We start from the raw sequence: 15,948 nt of genomic DNA, 5'->3' as shown, positions 1-15,948 counted from the left end.
GGTGTATAAGTCGAGGTCGATTTTTTTCGGTCGATTTTGGATCGAAAAAGGTCGACCAATACACCGGCAAATACGGTAATTATTATGCTGGTTGTTCTGATACTCCCAGCAGATACTGGCAAGACAAGTCCAGGGAGCAGTTTAAGGGAAAGGCCAACAGTCAGACTCAGAGAGACCTTTTGATTATTATCGCCCTCATTCCAAAGATTTTGATTTGTTTTTCCGGTACCACTTACAACAAAACCCAAAGAAAGCCATTACCATATTTTGCTTCCGAATATTTGGTGGGTGAAGTCCTCCACTGCTGAGTCTTGGAACTGTCCAAGACTAAAAATATCCAGGGTGAGTGTTGTTGTCACTATTATGCTTATATTGGAGTGCATATTTGTTTTGAATCAGCCAAAAACATACAATTGTGTGTGCGCATGTATGTGCGCACAAATGCGTTTCGCTTGTGCCCATGCATTTAAGTGAGGGTATGAACATGCAAGTGTGGGCAAGGCCAGGGTGGCCTGGTTACATAACTGACTCATATCCTGAAAAAATCTCCCAGTCCGGCCCTGCCTGGGAACGCCTTGGGATACCCCGGGATGAGCTGGACAAAGTGGCTGGGGAGAGGGTATGTCTGGGAGTCCCTCCTTAAGCCGCTGCCCCCACGATCCGACTCCTGATAAGCGGAAGAAGATGGATGGATGCGTCCATCGGATCTACTTCGTATTTGCTCGGGGGAGCCTATGTGATCCTAAATCACAAAGTTGGTGAGTTTTCACAAAACGCTGTTCCCATGGCAAAGCAGAGCTTCCCAAGAAAACAAAAACACAAGTTTGAGTGTCTAAACGTGCACAAAAACTCATGAAACCTTGCACAGGGGCAAGCAAAATCATTCATCATAACAATTTATAACAATTTGTTTCTTTTGTGATTTTTTTTTTTTTTTTAAATGGCTTAGTTGGACCAATTGTGAACAAAACAGCCCCGGAGCTACAAATAGCCTCCGGAGCTCGACTCGATACAAAGTTGGCCCTTTTCTATTTCTTTTTTGACTTTTGGCCTTTGATAGAGAATCAGAGCACTATCAAAGGCCAAAAGTGAGTAGCTGTGAATTGGGTACACTTGTGCATTTTGTAATAATTGTGTGCCGCTTTTAATTGTGGAATGGGTTCTTTTTGACAAAGGGCTTGCATAAAGTCTTCAAGCAAAATCATATAAAAAATATTTTAAAAGAAATACACTCTCCTTCTATCCATCCATCCATCCATTTTCTGAACCGCTTAGTCCCCACGGGGGTCGCGGGCGTGCTGGAGCCTATCCCAGCCGTCATCGGGCAGTAGGCGGGGGACACCCTGAACCGGTTGCCAGCCAATCGCAGGGCACACAGAGACAGACAACCATTCGCACTCACACTCACACCTAGGGACAATTTGGAGTCTTCAATCGGCCTACCAGGCATGTTTTTGGAATGTGGGAGGAAACCGGAGCGCCCGGAGAAAACCCACGCGGGCCCGGGGAGAACATGCAAACTCCACACAGGGAGGGCCGGAGGTGGAATCGAACCCGCACCCTCCTGACTGTGAGGCGGACGTGCTACCCAGTGCGCCACCGAGCCGCCCCACTCTCCTTCTAATAATAGAAATTGTGAGCACCTGGCAATGCACATTGAAAAAAGTTTAAAAAATAGATGAAAGTACTCACCACGTTGGAGCTTGGCCGTTGCGCGTCTAAGCTCCACTCACTGTGTTGCGAGCTTGGAGTCTACCTGGTTTTGTGTTGCCACTAATTGCTTTGTAATCATTTTTAATTGCGGCTCACGTCAAAACCTCTTTTCAGTCTTTATTAAGGGTGCGGCTGACAAATAGCAGGTCTTTGAGGTGTTTCATTAGGCAATTAACAAATGCTCGACAACATGACTAATCAAAGGATTGAGCTTGCCAAGCCACATTTCAGAAAACTTCCCCATGATTGAGTGTGCCAACGAGGGGTGGCTGTGGCCCGACAGCAATCCATCGCCATGAAAAAGAACATGTTCCCAACGTTCATGTATGGGGTGGTCATATTTAAAACTTTTGCCTCGCGAGTTAGCTTGTAAGGTGCGAGTAGCTCAGCGGCCTTTGTTTCTGCATTCGCCAGTCAATGTGTACACTATGATCGGCAGCTACCAGTGAAACAAATATAGTGGGCAACTGTTTACACAGTCTTTCTTTTACCACTTTTTTATATACCAAACGACAAAAGAATTCCAAGAAGAAATTACAATACATAGACAGATAGCATGTTGTTTGAGATGCCCATTGTTGAGCAAGGAAAACAAAGATGTGGAGTAACAATTGGTCCTTTATTGGCAAGATCTTGGGTTGTTTAATGGCAGCCAGTACACGAGGCACGGCAGCAGATGAAACAACAGCCCCCATCTCCAGGTCAGAAGGTTTTATACTGTCCGGAAAAGGCCTGACCATTCGGTACCTATGTGTATTGGGAGGTTCTGGGTGCTGTATCCGTGTTCTGATTGAGCAGTTATGTTTATATAAGATAATAAGATTTGCACACATATGAACATGAAAAAGTATGAGTTTGTCTAACTTAATAAATTATGTACACATTGCTTTTTCACCCACTTCAATAGATAGAGAGAGAGAGAGAGAGAGAGAGAGAGAGAGAGAGAGAGAGAGAGAGAGAGAGAGAGAGAGAGAGAGAGAGAGAGAGAGAGAGAGAGAGAGAGAGAGAGATAGATAGATAGATAGATAGATAGATAGATAGATAGATAGATAGATAGATAGATAGATAGATAGATAGATAGATAGATAGATAGATAGATAGATAGATAGATAGATAGATAGATAGATAGATAGATAGATAGATAGTGTTGCGTTTTGTTCAAGATGTCTGTCGTTGAGCAAAATACACAAAGATGTGAAGTAATAGTTGGTTCTTTATTTGCAAGATCTTGGGTTGCTTCACGGCAGTCAGTACAAGTGCACTTCAGCAGATGAGAACAACCAGGTCAGACTCCAGATCAGAAGGTTTTATACTCTCCACAAGCAGGAATACGGAAGGGAAGAAAAGGGAGGGGAAAAGAAGGAAAAACATATCCTCATAAGAACGTCTTGTTATCTACTGAATGTTTTGTATCAATGTGTCATGACGTTAATGAGCTCTGCCTCATGTGTAATGGAAAAGTTACTAAGTTGTGTGTGCCGTGTCTGTGCTCTGATGGAGCAACTATGTTTGTATAAATTAATATAGAATTAATATAGAATATTTAGACATTGCTGTTGCTCCCTTTTCAATAGATAGATAGATAGATAGATAGATAGATAGATAGATAGATAGATAGATAGATAGATAGATAGATAGATAGATAGATAGATAGATAGATAGATAGATAGATAGATAGATAGATAGATAGATAGATAGATAGATTATTGATTCCTGGGTATCAATTGGTATCCACACCCAAGATTGGGCACACAAGAGAGGTCAAATAATTCCAGTACCCAATGCAGTCTGAACTTGTACCCCGACTTATGTCTAAGAAACAAATAATAGAGTGTTTTCTGTGGCAGGCTGCCAGGCACGTGCACTCATATGAGGCAGGTGAGGCAGTACCTCACCTTGCCACCAGGGGCGGTAAAGGGTTCAACATGGTTTCCTCAGCTGTCACCATATGTTGTTCAAAAATGAATACTATAATAAAACATAATATAATAGCTGTCCTGTGGTCTATGCTTTTAATGCAATTTTGGTGTGTTTCCTATACATTTGGATCATTTTCATAGTCAAAATAGCTGTATTTCTTGTTCAAATAACAACGGGAGACGAGAATCATGGAGGCTGAGGCAGTGACAGGTAGTGCCTCTCAGGGCGTGCGTGAGCGTGTGCACCACTCACACACACACTGTAGCGAGCGCGTGCAAACGGCGCGTGCTTGCAAGCGGGAAAAGGCGCGTGCCTTGAGGCAGCCAATACTTTTGCCTCAAAAATGGGGCGATAGTGAGCCACGACACGAGTAAATGCGAGAGTAAATTAAGAAGAAAAAAAAAGAAAAGAAAAACAACCAACAACATTCGGTGCTAACGCGTTGCTATTTGGCTTTATTTTCCCTTAAAATGGAGGATATAATCTCGAAGATAAGAAATTTTTCAAAACTTGACTGTCAGTCAAAGCAAGAAATCATAAGTAAGGGAAGACCAACGCCAGATTTGCGAGGTTTAATTCAAACTATGTTCCTCCCGGGACGGACTACAACACATTCGTTTCAAAAGGAGTGGTACTCTAAAAAAGACTTAATGTACAAGTAAAGGTAAGAATACTGCAGTGGTGTGTTTAAATGTACAGTGGTGTGTTTAAAATGTTATTAAATTTAATCAAGAATGGGATAACAACCATGTATGCTTGTAAATCTGACTTGTGAGTCAGTGCCGTAGCGTCATACAGATCGTTTGTGCCTCACTAACCCCAAACCTCACCGCACGTCACTGCAGGTTGCCAATTTTTCAACGAGAAGCGTGACAGCTCGCCCGTTAGATTGAGAAGGCAACACTGCCTTCCTGTGGATGGAAGAAGGATTGTCTCTCACCGCGAGATGAACTGAGATTCCGCGTGCGTGCGTGTGCGCGTATGCCGCTTGAAAACGGCGGGATGTTTATGTCGAAAACAGTTGGACAATTGATTTTTTTTAAACTTGCGTTGTACGTTTGACAGAGACGTGTAAACGTTGCACTCACCCTACGCTGATCATATTCGACAAACCACAAGCAGAAATAAATATTTACCAATGATAAATACTCTCTCTCTCTCACACACACACACACACACACACACACACACACACACACACACACACACACACACACACACACACACACACACACACACACACACACACACACACACACACACACACCAAAGAAAAAGCATGGGAAAATTTGTGAATAATTTAGACGCAAATTTCTCTCCATATTGGGAGAGGCTGCTCGCTGCAGAAGCACTGGGTGGAGCTGTTCCAGCAACAGTCCAACCAAACAGAAGTGATCCCGCCCATTTTCCACCAAAGACATTGCGCCAACTTATTTATTTATTTATTTATTTATTTATTTATTTATTTATTTATTTATTTATTTAACTTTATTGCAAACGAATATATTTACAATCAAGTAGAGAAATCAATAATATTTAATGTTTGTCTATTTCTATTGAAAATACATTTAATGCAAACACACAAGGGTTAAACAGTTAGTTGTTTGCATTAAACACTTTTTCTTTTTGGTAAGGGGGTGATGTTATTTAGAATTGCATTTCACCTACAAAATAAGCTTATAAACCATATTAATGTGGTGATATATGAAGCAGACAAGTAGTTTTCAAGTTCAATACATTTCATTAGACATTATCCAATCATTGTGAATGGGTAGCTTAGTAGACACGGTACCTGGGCAGGGGAGCAGGCGGGCGGCCAGCCGGCCAGGGATGAGTTTAAGTTTTCCTTTTGCATTTTCTATTAAATTTCTTTAACCACACTAGGGCAGATAGATGAAGAGATGTCATAGATAAATGAGCCTTAGAATCAAAAATGAATATTCACAACAACAGCAAAATCATTTAATGCCCGTGTCCCCTCTCTAAAAATTTCTACAACGATGTCCTCGCAGGCTATGATCTTTCTTGCCCCATGCCATCACATATTACATTTTATATTGGTATTTTGAATGTATCGTTTATTCTTCATACTCTATGTTGTCACTATAGCAGTTCTGCTGCACTGTAATTTCCCATATTGGGATCTGATACAGTAGGCTAGGGTGCTGAAACTATTCATGAACTAATAACTATACAGTAACCCCTTGCTACATGGCGGTTCGATTATCGCGGCTTCAGTACATCGCGGATTTGTTTTGCCCCTCCCCCCCAAAAATTTGAAATTCAAAATAAACCTTCTAAATTGAGGAATTATGGCATGAAAGTTTCCCACACGCCAGCAGAAGGCAGGGAGTGTCCACACAATTGCAGCATGTACACTTGTCCCTTTTTATAAAAAAAGTTTTTATAATAATAAAAGGGTTGTAAAACATATTTAAAGTATGTACACTTGTACCTTGTTATTAAAAAAATCTTATATTGTGAAGGAATGGGGTCGAAATACAAAAAGTCCTGCCTAGCTACAAAAACAGATATGCTCAAACCTCATTGAATAAAGTACATAAGCAGACAAGTATATTCACATATTAAATCAATAAAAGAAACAGTTTAGGCATATAATTATACCTACACACCAAATCAATAAAGAAGACATAACTAGACATTTTTGATAAGTGGTAATGAGAAAGGTTTTTATAACTTTATGCTCTGATATATATTTATGAGCACTTTGAAATAACAAATGTTTTTTGATATATTGCCTGAATAGCTTAATGACCCTTAAGGAACTGTTTAATGCATGCCTGATGATTTTCTAAATCATGGACACTGCGAAAGTCGTCTAAAAATGTTCAGTACTTGATTGTATCTTGTGTTTTGAGTAATGCTAGACGCCAGTTTTCGATTACTACTGAACGTTCTGGACAGAGGGAAATATTTTGCCTAACAAAGAAAAGATATGGTTGAAAGCATGATTAAACTAAGAATATGATGACGTAAGTAAGTAAATGGAGTATCAAAAGAACAAACAAACAAAAACATGGTAAGTGGTGAGTACAAACTTTGCAGTCAGGGAACATCAATAAATTGATGATGTCACAGCCAAAAACTCACTTAATTCCGTACAAAATGACAAAATTGAAAGAATGATGAATGGATGAGGTGCGACAGTGTATGTGCAAGAATGGAGGAGAATGTTTACAGGAAGGTCATTTGGAGATAAAACCAGCAGAGGTGCCAGAGGGAGAACGCCAGGAGGAAAACAGCCAAGGTGATCGCCCAGGCCGAAAGATGGGATGGAAAACAACAGCCCCCACACACATCGAATCGCCCATAATCAGCACCCAATCCCACGGAACCAGTTCTCACCGAACCAGCACCCACTCCCATGGAATCAAACTCCGCTGCCAAGTTGCCCCACCCCAAAGACTCATCAACCATCAAACTCGGCCCACAATGTGCAACTGAATATAAGCTGACCAAAGAACCTTGAACGTTGCCTTTCTGAATGGAGAATTTCTGCTCTTGAGCATGGTCGCACGAAGGGCCCAGCGCTGTATTATACTTTCCTGAAAACAGAGCTTTCTTAACAAGAATTGTGATTGAACTCAACCAACCTGTGTAAGCCTAATTTCTGCTTCAGTGTCTTAGCATTTTCCTAAATCTGAAGAAATCAAATTAAGCTCCCTGTGCACTGAGGTCCACTTAAATTTTGGAAAGTACATTAAGACTTTAAAAATATTTTCTAAATTTTATCGACCGCTCTGTCACAATAATGCGACCAGCGCGGTGCAGTTGCGCGGTTGGCGGTGCGCAACGGTTGCGCATTCGGCGGTGCGCTGCAGTTGCGCGATCGGACAAAATTAAGCTCCCTGCGGACTGATGTCCACTTAAATTTTGGAAAGTACATCAGGACTTTAAAATTATTTTCTAAATTTCAGCGACGGCTCTGTCACAATAATGCGACCAGCGTGGTGCAGTTGCGCGGTGTGTCAGGTCTCGTCCCCAACTGCTCCACTATGTGTCTGTTGTCTTGGTTTCTGTCTGTGTGCTCGCCCCTCCCCTCCTGTGTGCCCATGATTGTTCCCACCTGCCTCTCGTTACCTGTCGTGTATAAAAGTCCTGTCTGCCCCTCTCTCCCTGTCGGATCATTGGTTGCTGTCGTTCGGTGTTGTCGGCCTGTCTTGATGCCGTCATGTCCTGCTGTCTTCTTGTTTCACGTCCCGGTCAGTCAGTCAAGTTATTGTTTGTTAAGTCATGTCAGTTTGCCTTTTGAGTTGCTTCAATAAACCCTGGTCCAAGCTGCACTTGGTCGTCCTGCTCCATGCCCCATCCGTTCGTGACACGGTGGGCGACGCGGTGGGCGGCGGTGCTCTGCAGTTCCGCAATTGGACAAAAATGCGCAAATGAAAAAAATGCTTTAAAAAGGCTTGGAACGGAGTGATTTTTTTTCCATTGTTTGTAATGGGGAAATATTATTCGGAATTAGAACGGTTCACTTCTCGAACAGCCTTCTGGAACGGATTGTGTTCGAAAACCGAGGCTCTACTGTATTTATATTCATATTATTTATACTTACCGTATTTGCCGGTGTACAGGTCGACTCGGTGTATAAGTCGACCCCCTAAAATTCGACGGAAATTTACGATTTTATGATATATCCTTTGTATAAGTCGAGCTCAATTGTTGCATTATATTAAACTTCAAAATTCAATATGCGAAATTCATTGACGAAATGTGTTCAAATTCCGGGAGGCCGTGCGCATGCGGCTGTTTATAAGCACCGCGGAGGAGATCGCGGCCGGCGAGCTCGCGCACGCCGCCCGGCACCAACGGGAGGCCGGAAATAGCTCCAAGCCGAGCGGATCGGCACTTTATAAGCACCGCGGAGGAGATCGCGGCGCCTCATTCGACTTCCAGCGGCCGGCGAGCTCGCGCACCCGCCCGGCACATCCGGGAGGCCGTGCGCACGCGCCAAGTGGCCGAAAATAGCCCCCGCCGAGCGGATCGGCTATTTATAAGCACCGCGGAGGAGATCGCGGCGCCTCATTCGACTTCCAGCAGCCGGTGAGCTCGCGCACCCGCCCGGCACATCTGGGAGGCCGTGCGCACGCGCCAAGTGGCCGAAAATAGCCCCCGCCGAGCGGATCGGCTGTTTATAAGCACCCCGGAGGAGATCGCTGAGCCTCATTCGACTTCCAGCGGCTGGCGAGCTCGCGCACCCGCCCGGCACATCCGAGAGGCCATGCGCACGCGCCAAGTGGCCGAAAATAGTCCCCGCCGAGCGGATCGGCTGTTTATAAGCACCGCGGAGGAGATCGCGGCGCCTCATTCGACTTCCAGCGGCCGGCGAGCTCGCGCACCCGCCCGGCACATCCCAGAGGCCGTGCGCACGCGCCAAGTGGCCGAAAATAGCCCCCGCCGAGCGGATCGGCTGATTATAAGCACCGCGGAGGAGATCGCGGCGCCTCATTCGACTTCCAGCGGGCCGCGCACTCGCGCACGCCGCCCGGTTCAAATTTTCTAAGTGCAACGCACAATGAGATGCATGAGAAACGGCCTTGGTTACCATCACATTTGAAGCGATGAATACGAAGTTAAATTTTATGACTCGGTGTATAAGTCGAGGTCGATTTTTTTCGGTCGATTTTGGATCGAAAAAGGTCGACCAATACACCGGCAAATACGGTATCTTCTGTATGTCATTTATACTACGTATTAATATAGTATTTGCATATTTGAAACTATTATTTAATGTTCTAATGATAACATGCCCTTATATGTTTTAATATAGACTTATTGATAGACAAACAATGTATGTTAAAAAAAAAAGGGTGACTACTTCGCGGATTTTCACATATCGCGCGTGGTCTTGGAACCAATTATCCGTGATAAACGAGGGATTACTAGATGTCAGGGTTTTTCAGATTATCCTTATCGTATGATTATGATGGAATGCAACCGGTAATAAATAACCTAGCTTGTCCCATCCTACACAAGGTCGTAAAACACCCCCTGATATGTTTTGGCTAGAGAACAAGGGCTTTCTCTATCCAGTCCACTCTTACTCCCACTCTGTTTTTCTTAATAAATATGCTCTTGCAGGAGGGAGAGTTTAGACTTCATTCCTTCAACGGGTGAACTCTCCACCTGCAGGTGTCTTGCTTGTCTCCCTGTGGTTCTTGCAAAATAAGTTGGAGTAAGCAAATCTCTAACATTTTGGTGCCGAAACCCGGGATCCCTCATACCCGCTATCTGTCTGATGAAGAAGGACGTGCTGCATTGTCGACAAGCCAGAGTCCATTAGGAGGACCTGGTAAAGAAAGACCTGGGAAGAGAATTCTTCGCCGGGCCAGCATCTTAGGTCTGCCTTCGTCTGACAGAGGTGGATTGACGGGACCCGGCAGTGCAACAAACCAGGGGACAAGTAAGTTAAAGGCCTGAAGTTGTGTGATTGTGTTGTTCTGAAACGCGTAAAACGTAGAGGTGCACGAGAGCCAGCTTGGGTTCAAGTCCCAGTGGAATGAACAGGCTAAGAAAAGCAGAGCTTCTTTTTTGTTCATCGAAGAGGTGCGTAGACTCTTCTTTGTCTGTTCTTCCGAGCTGAGGGATCTGGCTTGGGTTAGAGTCCAAGTGGAAGGAACGTGCTAAGAAACACAGAGCTTCTTTTTTGTTAATCAAGGAAGGGCATAGATTTTTCTTTGTATGTTTTTCCGGCCAAAGAACAGCTTGGGTTCAAGTCCCAGTGGAAGAAACGGGCTAAGAAAAACAGAGCTTCTTTTTTTTAATTGAAGGAGGGCGTAGATTTTTTCTTTTGTCCGTTTTTCCAAAGCTGTTTGGGAGGGTTTTACACCCATCCCTGGATAGGCCTGAAAAAAAAAAGCGCTGGAGTTTGTGTAATTGAGTGTGTGACTGGTAGGATAAATTGACTAAAAAGCAGTTCTAGCATTCATCCACGGCAATAATACAGGCTAGTAATTTGTTGAAAGGTCAATTTAAACCTGCATTGAGGATCCTCAAAGAAAAAAAGAATTTGAAAAAAAATTGTAAAACCTTAAACTACTAAAATTAAGATGGGAAATAAGAACGGTAAATCTCTTGCTCTGCTCTTCTTTGAGATGAGAGGTTCATGGCGAATAGATTTCTTAATTGTATGCAATACATGCTGAAGTGGAAGAAAATGTATGGAGTACAAGGAAATTTGAAATGTGGAAGAAGTGGTAGAAGTGCTAGAGTGTGGTTGAAATCTTCACAAAGAGATGAGAACGAATTCAAGAGACAAAAGCTAGAAAGATGAAAACTGATGAGGTCACAAGTGTTTGTCAGACCAGGAGACAATAAGGCCCCTGTGAGCAGGTGCAAGGCCGCAGCTCAAGCCGCGGCTCAAGCAAGGGGCAAGAGGAGTTTCCGGTCCTATGCAAATCATGCATCGAAATTTAAAAGATCTGAAACCTCTCCCATATGACAGCAAAACATGTCATTGTCAGGTTATCAAAAATCTTTTTAGATTGTTAGAGCTCCTGTCCATACAAGAAGTATGACAATGCTGTTTGTATGCCCAATTACAAATGACTAGAGATCAAATTGTGTTACACTAAAGTTAAAATATGCAAATCAGGTGGTAAAGGAATACAACTTGCTTCAAGAAGATAAATAAATAAAATTAGAATGTGCTGTCCTCGTGTGCATGGGAGGGACCAGCTCATGATCGACCACAGGAAATGGCCAGCCTGTGACGAATCATTGGTGCTGGGACCTACCTTCTGCACGCGAGAGCTGTGCATGTGTGTGCGTATGTGTTAAAATGATGAAGATTGGCTAAACTTTTAGTATAAAGAAATTTGCTAGACTGTTGTCTATTCAATTTACACCGCAGAACAGAAACAATTTTGACAGATAAAAATGAAAGAAAAATAGAGAAATCTGTTTGCGAGCAGAAACTAATCCACTAGTGCATGTTAAGTGTCGAGCCCACATGAGAAATTCGAAGAAGAAAAAAAAAAACGACAGAACATGCTTTCAGGAATTGGAAGAAGCTAAATTGTGAATTTAAGATTTTGCAATGCTACATTTAATAGGAATAATTGATTGGTTGTGTTATAAGATTATACAAAATTCTAAATGCAAGCTAAATCTGAGAGATTGAGTTCTTCAAATTTAAAAACAAAGAAAAAATTCAGACTAATTTGCCAGTTGTTTGTTTTAGTTAAGTTTTTTTTGAATTGGTGGATTGTTCTACCAGGAAACTTGAGTTGAAAATGATATATGAATGTTGTGTGGTGAGCTTGGATGAATTGGGACAAATGTGATAGGAAGTCTCCTTTTTGGTGACTGTGTGAGATGCATATGATGAGCATTGTTGAATAACTGCCTGAATGAAAGGTTGAATAGTTGAAGTCGTTGGCGACTACTATAGAAAATTAGTAGAGCGACTTTGATGAAAGAGTGATTTTGAGCAGGTTGAATGCTAAAAAGAAAACATAGCTTTTGGATTGATAATTAACTAGAGAAAAAACTGGACAACCAGTAACACATGTAGAAGATGTGTGAACTGAGAAATTAAGAAGCGTTTTGGAAAGAAAGTCAAATTAAATGATGATGAAATCATATGTAGTAATACAACACTTTACTACATATGGATTCTCTAAATCATACAATTGAGTAAAATAAAACATACATTTTGATTTGTATTCAAATTTCTAAGATTCTTGTAAACAATGAGAAAACCATTAAAAAGTAAGTAAAGAAACTACAAGAAAGGGAAAATGTCTTATCATTTGCTAGCTGAGTCGCTCCCCATGAGGTAACAAGCTTGCAGACAGAACCACAAAGCTGCAGCGCAAAAGACACTTCAAAATTTATACACACAAGAAGCAGATTAAATCACTGAAACATTTTTAAAGATGTGCAGCGACAAAGTCCATAGAGTGAAATTCAATTATGGACGAAAAGAGGGGCAAGATTAGAGAATGGCATCTAAAATGACCAGAATACAGACCTATCCTACCAAAGAACCTATGCAAATGGGCAGCAATATTGAGCCATGGTGCGTGTCACATGGCTCAAGAGGAGGGATAGTGGGGCAGGTCAGTCAGCTTTATACAACATATGGATTTGATTCATATTCAAAACATTTTCAAAACAAAACAATTTTTTTTTTTTTGTAGAGCTTGTTTCAACAAAAACAAAAACAAAAACAAAAACACTGAATGCCTTAACAGTGGCAAAATGTTTAGACCTGGTCAAACTGTACATAAATATTACAAGTACTGTGGGTTTAACCCCGTATAAAAAATTGTTTGTGTTAGGGTTTTCCAGGTTATCTTGATCCTATGATTATGTTGGAATGTAACCTGTAATAATTAAACTCGCCTGTCCTGTCTTAACAAAAGTAGTAGAACAAAGTGCTAAGATCTTTTGAACTGATTGACTAGCTGCAGAGGAAGCAATCAAAGTTGTTTTGTTCACACTACATCGTGAAGGACCCCCTGCTGTGCTTTGATCAGCCAGGGGCTTCGGCCATTTGTCTACTCTGACCCCCACTCTCAACCCCCACTCTGTTTCTCTCAATAAAAATGCTCCTGCACGAGGCCTGAGTCAGACCTCCATTTCGATCATCGCTGCACGCACAGCGACGAATGGACTCTCCACCTGCAGGTGTCCAAAAGGACTTACTTGTCTCCCGTGTGGTTCTTGCAAAATAAGTTGGAGTGAGCAAATCTCTAACATTTTGGTGCCGAAACCCGGGACCCTCATACCCATCATCTGGCTGACGGAGGACGACGCGCTGTACACCGTCGACGGGCCAGCGTCCATTAGCCGGACCTGGTAAAGAAAGACCTGGGAAGGAAATTCTTCGCTGGGCCAGCATCTTAGGTCTGCCTTCGTCTGACAGAGGTGGATTGACGGGACCCGGCAGTGCAACGAACCAGGGGACAAGTAAGTTAAAGGCCTGAAATTGTGTTGTGTTGTTAAACGCGTAACACATAGAGGTGCACGGGAGATAGCTTGGGTTCAAGTCCCAGTGGAAGAAACAGGCTAAGAAAGGCAGAGCTTCTTTTTCGTTCATCGAAGAAGTGTGTAGACTCTTCTTTGTCTGTTTTTCCGAGCTGAGGGATCTGGCTTGGGTTAAAGTCCCAGTGGAAGGAACGTGCTAAGAAACACGGAGCTTCTTTTTTGTTAATCAAAGAAGGGCGTAGATTTTTCTTTGTATGTTTTTCCAAGCCAAAGAATAGCTTGGGTTCAAGTCCCAGTGGAAGAAACGGGCTAAGAAAAACAGAGCTTCTTTTTCTTAATTGAAGAAGGGCGTAGATTTTTTCTTTTGTCCGTTTTTCCAAAGCTGTTTGGGAGGGTTTTACACCCATCCCTGGATAGGCCTAAAAAAGCGCTGGAGTTTGTGTGATTGAGTGTGTGACTGGTAGGATAAATTGACTAAGAGGCAGTTCTAGCGTTGATCCATGGCAATAAAACAGGCTAGTAATTTGTTGAAAGGTCAATTTAAACCTGCATTGAGGATCCTCAAAGAAAAAAAAAAAATAATTGAAAAAAAATTGTAAAACCTTAAGCTACTAAAATTAAGATGGGAAATAAGAACGGTAAATCTCTTGCTCTGCTCTTCTTTAAAACGAGAAGTTCATGGCAAGTAGATTTCTTAATTGTATGTAATACATGCTGAAGTGGTAGAAGTGCTAGAGTGTGGTTGAAATCTTCACAAAGAGATGAGAACGAATCCAAAAGATAGAAAGTTGAAAAGTGATGAGGCCGCCATTCAATTGAGATTTGAAAAAGAATTCAGGGTGCATAGTGGCATCCCATTCAATGATACAGCTGAGAGTGCTTATCAACAACAGCTTAAAAATGCGCTCCTCACTAATTTCCGCCCTGAAATAGGCAACTGGGTGAGGAAACATTTGGTGGAAGTGGATGTTGCAAGTGTGACAACAACTATGCAATGGGCCAGACATGCTGAAAAAGTGATCAAAAAAGGCAAAAGTTCTGATGTATTTCATCTAGATAATGATGATGATGAACTAGATCAGGGGTCACCAACACGTTGCCCGCGGGCACCAGGTCGCCCGTGAGGACCGCATGAGTCGCCCGCAGGACTGTTCTAAAATTAGCTCAAATAGCGGCACTTGTCAGTGAGCTGCATCTATTTATTTTACAGTCAAACCTCGGTTTTCGAACGTCCTGGTTCTCGAACAAATTGGAATTCTAATAAAAATTCTAGATTTTTTGCTGCGGTTGTCGAACAAAATTCGGAGGTCGAACCTCGCGAGATGAGCCGGGAGGACCCAAGAAAACCCGACCGCGCGGCCCGGATGCCGACTGACTCCGTTGTTATTGTATTTCCGTTATTTTGAGGATTATATTAAGCCCTAATCATGCCTCCAAATAAAACAAGTGGGAGCAGTAAAGCCATCCTAAAACACAAAGACGCTCTTAAAGCAATGCGACAGTGAGCGCCCGGCGCTCTGCGGTTGCGCGATTGGACCAAATTAAGCTCCCTGCGCACTGAGGTCCACTTAAATTTTGGAAAGTACATCAGGGCTTTAAAAATATTTTCTAAATTTTAGCGACGGCTCTGTCACAATAATGCGACCAGCGCGGTGCAGTTGCGCGGTCGGCGACGCGCTACTTTTGCGCGTTCGGCGGTGCGCTGCAGTTGCGCGATTGGACAAAATTAAGCTCCCTGCGCACTTAGGTCGACTTACATTTTGGAAAGTACATAAAGAATTTAAAAATATTTTCTAAATTTCAGCGACGGCTCTGTCACAATGGTGCGACCAGCACGGTGCAGTTGCGCGGTGGGCGACATGTTACGGTTGCGCGTTCGGCGGTGCGCTGCAGTTGCGCGATCGGAAAAATATGCGCAAATGAAAAAATGCTTAAAAAAGGCGTTTTTGTTTTTTTTATCTTGAAACGGATTCAAAAATGCCCCATTATTTGTATTGGGAAAAATAGATTCGAAATTCGACCGATTCGCTTCGAACGCATTGTGGTCAAAAACCAAGGTTTGACTGTAGTTTTGCTCTTCTTGTTAAAATCACACTTACATGTGAACTGGAAATGACAATAATAACACAATAAAAGCCAAATTGAGCAAATTGGCTATTTCAGAAGTCTGTGTCAAACTGGTAGCCCTTTGCCTTAATCAGTACCCAGGAAGTAGCTCCCGGTTTAAGAAAGGTTGGTGACCCCTGAACTAGATGAAGATACAACAGTCTTCTTCCAAGGGTCCCAGCAGGTTAGAGGGAGAGGTAGAGGCCAACAAGGTCGCAGGCCGCCATATAATTCAAAACCCCCACGAGATTCTGA

The 15,948-nt window shown here is 42.6% G+C and overlaps 1 protein-coding gene and 1 long non-coding RNA gene across 2 annotated transcripts in view; one reads left to right on the top strand and one right to left on the bottom strand.

The window, feature by feature from the left end:
- The window catches only part of LOC125987377 (uncharacterized), an 11,537-nt gene extending 9,735 nt beyond the window's left edge, over positions 1 to 1,802 (bottom strand). The window contains exon 1 of the mRNA XM_049751704.2: positions 1,693 to 1,802. The gene's annotated coding sequence lies outside the window, so the exon portion shown is untranslated. The remainder of the gene's footprint in view (positions 1 to 1,692) is intronic.
- Positions 1,803 to 3,774: 1,972 nt separating this feature from the next.
- On the top strand, positions 3,775 to 7,242 carry LOC125987491 (uncharacterized). Its single transcript, XR_007488022.2, has 2 exons — positions 3,775 to 4,297; positions 4,479 to 7,242. It is a non-coding gene; the product is annotated as an uncharacterized lncRNA (long non-coding RNA).
- Positions 7,243 to 15,948: the final 8,706 nt, after the last annotated feature.

The sequence above is a fragment of the Syngnathus scovelli genome, chromosome 19, assembly GCF_024217435.2.
Source record: "Syngnathus scovelli strain Florida chromosome 19, RoL_Ssco_1.2, whole genome shotgun sequence".
NCBI classification, from domain to species: Eukaryota; Metazoa; Chordata; class Actinopteri; order Syngnathiformes; family Syngnathidae; genus Syngnathus; species Syngnathus scovelli.
Note: the sequence above shows the minus strand (reverse complement) of the source record. Positions and strands in the feature narration are given on the sequence as shown.